We start from the raw sequence: 7,733 nt of genomic DNA on the forward strand, positions 1-7,733 counted from the left end.
CCCATATGTGTGGAGCACAAAATATAATGCACATTTAAATCTATGGGCCTTCCCAAAGATTGCTAGATGACACAAGAGGATTTATGTTTCTTAAATTAATACATATGCCATTGCTGCATTATAAGGCACTTTCTCATTACCGACCTAAATGCTTTCTGTTTGGGAAAAACCAAACCAACAAAACAAAACCAACCAACCAACCAAAATTAGAAAACCAAACCTCAAAGTGTTAATACCTGTAGTCTTTCCTTGCTCTGTTGTAGCTGTTAATACACACATTTAGCAGTGGAGTAGACTGAAGTGCCTGTGGAGAACCTGTGTTAAGAAGGACAGAAGATCATAAACACATATGTGATACATTTGTATAAGGGTTTTTCTCTGACAGACTCATCTGCACTCCAGCTCTTTTTAGAATAGCTGAAGTAAAACTTCTGTGCCTCTTTGGTGCATACAACCATATATAAAACTCCGTAATTTTTGCAGTGTTCACAGTGCTTGATTTACTTACTTTAAACCTAATACAACCTCATTCATCAGTACAAATTGCACAGCAAATTAGACATGACTGTACTTAGCAAAAATTACTTGAATTGTACAGAGTAAGGAAGTTAAGGGCAGGCTAAGTATCAGAAATAAGAAATAAGGTCTTTTAATTGTTAGCAAAGCATTAAAACCAGTAATATTTTCTTTTCTTATTTAACATAATTTTCCCATCCCATTATGGTTTTTGTTGTGATACTGGTAATTATAGTACATGTGTGTTTTCCTTTTCAGCCCCATGTATACCCCAGTTACTTTTTCCTGGCTGATTTTATACCCATGACATAACTTTTGGTCTTCTAACTCGACCTGATATACAAACTATAGACCAAGACACAGCAATTTGTGCATCAGATGTAATATCTGTTCTACCCTGCGTGTCTTTCTGGGAGATGTGTTACAGCTCAGTTAAAGAACTGCTACAGATGGAAAATTCAGCACATTGCTGTGTAAGAATTAATTCCAAACATTAGCTACTATCACTTGATATTTGTGTTCTGTTTCCAGCTCAGAACAGCGAAAATAAATTTCCAGCAGTTCCATCAGTAACATTAATTGGATTATGATCAAGTTACAACAATAACCAAAAATTTAAAAATTAATTTAAAATGCCTTATTAGACTTAATTTGTAACAAAACTGGTCAAGAAGATAATTTCCATGAATGGTCTTACAGATTATGGTGAAGTCTCCTTCTAGCCTAGAGTAAACTGGGGTTCTTCAGTGTCTCAGGATGAAGCACATTTCCCAGACCTCATACCCTTCTTGTTTTCTTCTGAGCCCCTTCTAGTCTGAAAAGGTCCTTGACAAAGCATAAATGCTAGAACTGGACAGAGCATTCCAGGAATGTTGTCACTAATGACATATACAGATGGAGTATCACCATCTCCATCCGTATGCCATTGGTTAGACATAAAAGGATTGCATCTTACATTAAATCACAGCTTTCTTCTTGCAGCTTACCTTCAAATTCATATTTAAGTCTTTTCTAGAGGACTCAGATTTCCCAATAATAATTGCTATGTAAATTCTTTTTCCTTTAGCCTGTTTTGACCACACAAAAATATTGTGTTTTAATGAATTTATTGCAATGAGCACTCCAGACTAGCTCATTCTTTCATCATCATGAATTGTTCATCTAAAGATTTTGTCACTTGTAAGTTTTTCTATTCATAATCTCACATTTTCCAGACTTTGCTAAAGATGTTGCATGACATTGGATAAAGAACAGATCTTCACAGGACCACACTAGAAATATTTTCCCCTTTGTGATTATACCTCACCTATACTTATTTCTTTACTACCTCTGTATTAGTCAGTCTTTTGTATGATTTTAATAGATTTTTCTTTTACAATATTGGCATTAATTAAGTTTTCTTAATTTCCCCAGCATTCTGTAATTAAAAAATTATTAGTATGCTGAAATAAACTACCTTAACTTGCATCAAATCTATTGTTGGATCCTACATATTTGAGAAAAAAAATGTTCAGCATTATTTCTAGCTACTGCTGGGGTATAAAATAATTCTCATTAGCTTTAAGGTGGAATTAGATCTTCCTGCCTTTTCTGACAAAACAGATGTGAATGAGCAAATCTGCCTTTTGCACATTGTGATCCATGTTTTTACTATCCTTGCTGAGAACAGGATATAAACCATTACCAAGATCTCACTTTTTCTTTATATACTTCATGTATTGTTTCTTATTTCCCTCCATCCTCTGCAGAGTTTTCTAAAGATATTTTCAGCTTCCTGTATCAATTGTCCATATTTCCCCAGAGTCAGTTTTAAATTCATTGCTATTACTCTTGTTTTTAGTTGTGCGAATTTTTTATTTCTGTCTTCATTTTCCCTTCAACCAATAGAATATTTTTAGGTTAAAGATGTCTGTTAAGAATTTCAAAGTAGTGTGTCTTTTCACACTGAATTTATCAAATCTGAATTATATTTCATATTTTCATGTGTAAATGTTTCCTGACATAATTTTGCTCACAGTTTTTCTCAGCCTTGGGAAAACAGTTTTCTAAAAGGCAAAATATATACATTACTAGTAAAGTACTGCCAAGGCAGATATTGGCAAAGCACACAGATGTTTCTGATGGGAAAAAAATAACAATCTTGCTCTTCCTTTCCACAAAATATACATCCAAATAAAGTTAACTCCAGACATATCCTGGGTTGCTGGGGTTTCTTTAACTCACCAAATTAAATTAATAATGTTTGGCTTGATTTTCAAATAAACATTAAGCAGTTTAATTCATTGCTGGAACTGATTTGTCCAAAGGAAAGCTGTAGAGTGCTTTAGAAGTTAACCATAAATTCTAGATCTTTTAGCCTGCTCTAACTCGTGTCCTCTGAGATCTCAGAAAAGTCCCTTTGTGTCTCTGCGCCTCAGTTTCCCATCAGGAAGACTGAAATAACAGTTTTCTAAAACAAACAGATAATTTGTACATAGGCACAAAACCAGGAAAGTATGCTGAGAAAAGGATATAAGTATCTCTGAGTAAAAAATAAAACCACTTAATGGATCCATAATACAACTAAGTGCAGAACCGTCCTAAAACTGTATCTAGTGTTCCTTTGCTATTTTCTTTTTGGAAAGTATAATTTGGAAAGGGCAATTGTGTCTCTGTTCCACTGCAGAAGTTCCGAACTCCTTTTGTTGGTTATTTTTTTAATTTTTAATTTTGAAATTATATAAATTGCATACACATACATAAAGCCAATGGTAATACATATTTTTTTATTTCCTTTCCTTCTATATTAAAAATATCAAATTAGGAAAAAATTATTAGCACTTTCTATGGTTTTTTAAAGGTTGTATTAGTATCATGGTAATTCATTCAGGCATCTTTAGACTTTTTGACTTTTCAGTGAATGGCACAAAAAGCAAGCTTAGTGTGTGCTGTCTGAATCTCTAGCTGAAGCATGTGTCAAATAGTTCATATAGGTAGCAGGTGAAAGCCTTGCTAAATAGGCTGAAGAACAGAACTTAGTTCTTTCAAAAGCAATAGTGATCTGGGATTAGATTCACTTAGAATTAACAGCCCAGCAGTAATTTATGTGCTTTGACAAAAAAGACTGATCACTTGGGGCCTTACTGATACTTTCTCTTGGAGATTTACCAGTGGAACTGGAAAGAAAATACAGATTTTTACAGAATTAAAGAGAAATAGTTACGGTAAATGTGAAACTTGAAGGCTGCTACAAGCCTTCAATTTCTCAGTTTTGTAGCTGATCTGACAAACAATTTGGTCTTTTCACATTTAATAAAAAAGCATGTAGGACAATGATTAATAGTTTTGCTCAGGCCAGCAAAGATGTTTCTTTCACTGCTGCTTCAGAAGTGACTTGCTCACATTTCTTACATCATGATGTCTAAATATTTTTCCTTTACAAAGAGAGAACATTTATGAATACATCTGTTATACAAAGATTTCAGTTTTGAAAGGAAAGATTTTGTCTTATTTCCTACCAATTAATACTTATTTCAATTCAGACCAGAATATGTATAATCTACTCCTAAAGTACACAAGTTCAAATCCAAACATCTGAGACTTTAGCAGCTGATCCAGATTTTGAATGCTGAAATGCTAGAGTCTCTGTTCCAGCTTGAGGTTATGGGCAACAAAGTACTGAGAACTTCAGTTCACAGGTGATTTTTGTGTCTGTATGTGTGTGTTCACCTAATTTTCACAGGTTAAATAAAAATTAACTTATAGAATCAGGAATTTGATTACAAATATCTGCACTTACAGATTTTTCTGCCTGGCTAAAAACACCTTATTAATTTTAGTTCACTAAAACACAACCCAGCTGTAACTTGACCCATTTTGAGTAGCTATACTTAAAACCGGTGTTATGCTTTCAGTACTAAAGACTGATAACTTGATAGCTCCCCAGGGCTTGTTGGTTACAGTTTAAGTACAGAGTTGACATTATATGCTATTTTTCTGAAAATCCCAGCAGTGATATTACAACTGAGATACTGGTAATTGAAGATATAGTCAAAGATTGTTAGAGTGTGGATATCTTCAAACATACAGTATCATTCACTAACCTGCAATTTCACTCATTTTCAGGTCCTTTCAATCTTATGAAACAGGACTGTAAAACCAAATGAAAACAGCAGTTCAGAAGTACTCTCTGGGCCAAGACAAAACCAGCCTGGATTCTCTCACCCTTACTCACAGTGAACAGTAGGCTGCTCTGTAAATAGTTCTCATTATTTAAATATGAATAAAGGTCACCCAATCTGGTACTTAGGGATTACATAATAATGTTTTTATCTGTATTTCCTCAACATTTAAGAAAATATGCACAACTCAGTCTTCTGGTTTCACAGTTGAGAAGCTGGTGCAGAGCTAGATCAAATGAGTTATCCTATACCCTTCAACAAGTCAAAGGAAGCCAGAAATAGAGCCGAATTTATTTTTCTGAATGGATTTCAATGGAACGGGGTAGCATTCTATTAGATTTTCCTTCTGTTTCTGCACCATTTCCAGAAGGCTCTATTTCTAAGAAAATATGTCTACTGTATGTGTTTTTATTAGTCATTTCTTAGACCGTCAGTGGATGCAAGCAATGATGCTGTCTGATCCCAACAAACTCTTATTTCAAATGCAGAAGAAAAAAATTACCACAGGTAGCAGATCTATGAATCTGAATGATTTAAGGCTTTCATGCAGATTAATGGAGTGTTTTATTCTATTTCCCAGAATTTATGTGTTTGTTTTCTCATAATAAAGGAAGTTTCTAGCTTCTGGTAGTGAAGATAGCCTTGACAATGTAAACCAACATACTTTCATCTTGTGGAGTCCTCATCCTCACCAGCTAAAACAATAGCATCAAGCAAGTTAACTTCCCCCATTCATCTTGCCAGGGTGTCAGCCTTGAAGCAAAACATGCACACTTAAGTACCAACACAGTTAACCAATTCACTGCTTATGATCAGATTAGAAATTACAAGTCAGCACAATTAGACAGCAGGCAGACACTTGGGATGTTCTTGACATGCAATCATTTGAAAAAGCTGAATACGCTGTTGACAGGAAAATAGAGAACAGTCTACTAATTTTAAAATGTATTTTTCTAGAATAAGTACCTACATAAAGCTGTACCCTTGAGTTTTGGAATACTTTCTAAACATCTTCTTCTGCATTTCTAAACCTCTCCCAGACAGTGACTCTTAAGATTTCTTTTCTAATCCCTACCTCTAATTTTGGTGCTCCATGGCCAATTGCTGCCTGACTGCCAGATTCCTCTGCCATGACCGGGCCTTCATTTGTATCTTCAAGTTCTTTGAGGGAAGATTAAGAAAGAAGCATTCTAAATTGACCCAAAATTACACAGATGCACATTTATTCTGAATTGATTGAAACAACCAAGCAGAAATTATATAAAAAACTATACTAACACCACCCTTATAATATTGCAAGGATGAGAGGAGACAGTGGGACCATAAAAAATGTGACATTTCTTCTGACACATCCCAGATAAAACTAACTTCCAGTTATTATACACCACATTTTATGTCTAGAAATCAAAATACATTACTGATTACTTCTGCAATGCTTACTGTGTCCATTTAACAAAATAAGAACCAGACATTAGGCAAAAACCATGATTCAGCAGGAAAAAAGTGGCAGGGATGGGAATGGATGCGAAGTCCCAGAACAGCTCTCACTTTATTAAATCATGCTGCCTCTGCTCAGGTAGCATCTCAAGCACACATTGCAGAGTTAACAGCTGTTAACAGCTGCTTGGAAAAAAGCTTATCTGCCCTCTGGCCCCTCACCTTGAATGACTAAATTAAAGCATGAGCCCAGAGCCACAGCATCAAACACAGAGGCTGCATCCCAAGAACATGGCTCATATTCCCTGCTACAGAACAAGACCAGGAGCAATGTGATGTAATTAGCACACACAGCAAGTTCCTGATTCCTGGAAGTTTCCCACTTGCCACTTCTTCTTACCTGCATTCTTTTGCTGGGCATAAATTTACTGGCAGCTTTTCTCAAAACTTTTTCTGCCTACATCTTCCTGTCCCCAACTCTGTCTTGAGGCCTCTTTCAGCTCAACAATTTTTACACTGGAAATGCAGACAAAAACCTAATAGCTTTTTAAAAATTCCATAGTATGAGGGCAGGGGATGTATTCTTTGCATAATGAAAGCAAGAACGCTTGGAGTGGTTTTTTTTCAGAATAAAAATGTATTTTTTGACACATTTCTGAGAGAACAGTTATGATGTTGTGTTTACTGACATTCATTTACTAGCCATCATGAGAGCACTTTAATTAAAGTCCATGTGGCTTTAAATTATGGGAAGCTTTTAAGAAACTTCTAAAATTTAAAACGGTGTGTAGTTGGCTTGGCAAATGTTTAGCTATTGCACAGAGATTCTTTTTAATTGCTCTATTTAGAGAGCACTTTCAAAGCAGTTAACAAAGGTCCTGCTAGCTGCCCAGTTATTTAAATGTATGAATACATTTAAATTTCCATACCTCAGGGAGTGTGCAGAAGCTGCATTTGGAATGAAGAGCTCTAACAAAGGCCAAAGAAGAAGATAGCAGAGTGGCAGTGATCCCAGGCCCCTCACACAAGGATGTTCAGGACAGCACATGTGGGTGCCACATGGGCAGGTGAAGCTGTGATTCTAGCTGTGTGGAAAGGCAGATAATAATTAAGCAATCAGATGTGCTAAGTGCATCACGCTGGGACATCGCTCCGTTTCACATGGGTTGAGAGGTTTGAAACTGAAGGCATTAAGTGAGGAGATGGCCAAGTTACAGCTGTAATCCTAAGGTTTTCCTCGTGATCCCTGGAGCACCACGGTGCCAGTCTTGTCCTGACACACTCCGGGAGCGTGCCAAACGCTTTTCAGCCTAAGGAGAGCATTTGACATCTTTCAGCTGCTAAGACTGAAGGATTGGGCTCTGGATGTATTCCAATGCTCCTCTCCCATACGCGTGTACTCACTGCGGCTCTCCCTAGACACCACCCCGTGCTGCGGGATTCCCAGCTGCCGTCTGCTCCGGGGATGTTGCCTCGTCCCTTGCAGCGAGGGGTCCTGGCGGGCCGGGATGGGGATGGGATGGGGATGAGATGGGGATTGGGATCGGGCTCGGGCTCGGGACCGGGACCGGGACCGGGACCGGGACCGGGCCCTGCCGCCTCCGCCGGCCTGGAGCCGCG

The 7,733-nt window shown here is 37.1% G+C and overlaps 1 long non-coding RNA gene across 1 annotated transcript; it reads right to left on the reverse strand.

The window, feature by feature from the left end:
* Window positions 1-230: 230 nt before the first annotated feature.
* Window positions 231-7,172, reverse strand: LOC135443071 (uncharacterized). Its single transcript, XR_010438795.1, has 4 exons — window positions 7,043-7,172; window positions 6,514-6,629; window positions 5,752-5,837; window positions 231-315 (listed from the first exon to the last, which is right to left on the reverse strand). It is a non-coding gene; the product is annotated as an uncharacterized LOC135443071 (long non-coding RNA).
* Between the last annotated feature and the right edge of the window lie 561 nt (window positions 7,173-7,733).

This window comes from Zonotrichia leucophrys, chromosome 2 (genome assembly GCF_028769735.1).
Source record: "Zonotrichia leucophrys gambelii isolate GWCS_2022_RI chromosome 2, RI_Zleu_2.0, whole genome shotgun sequence".
Classification (NCBI taxonomy): Eukaryota; Metazoa; Chordata; class Aves; order Passeriformes; family Passerellidae; genus Zonotrichia; species Zonotrichia leucophrys.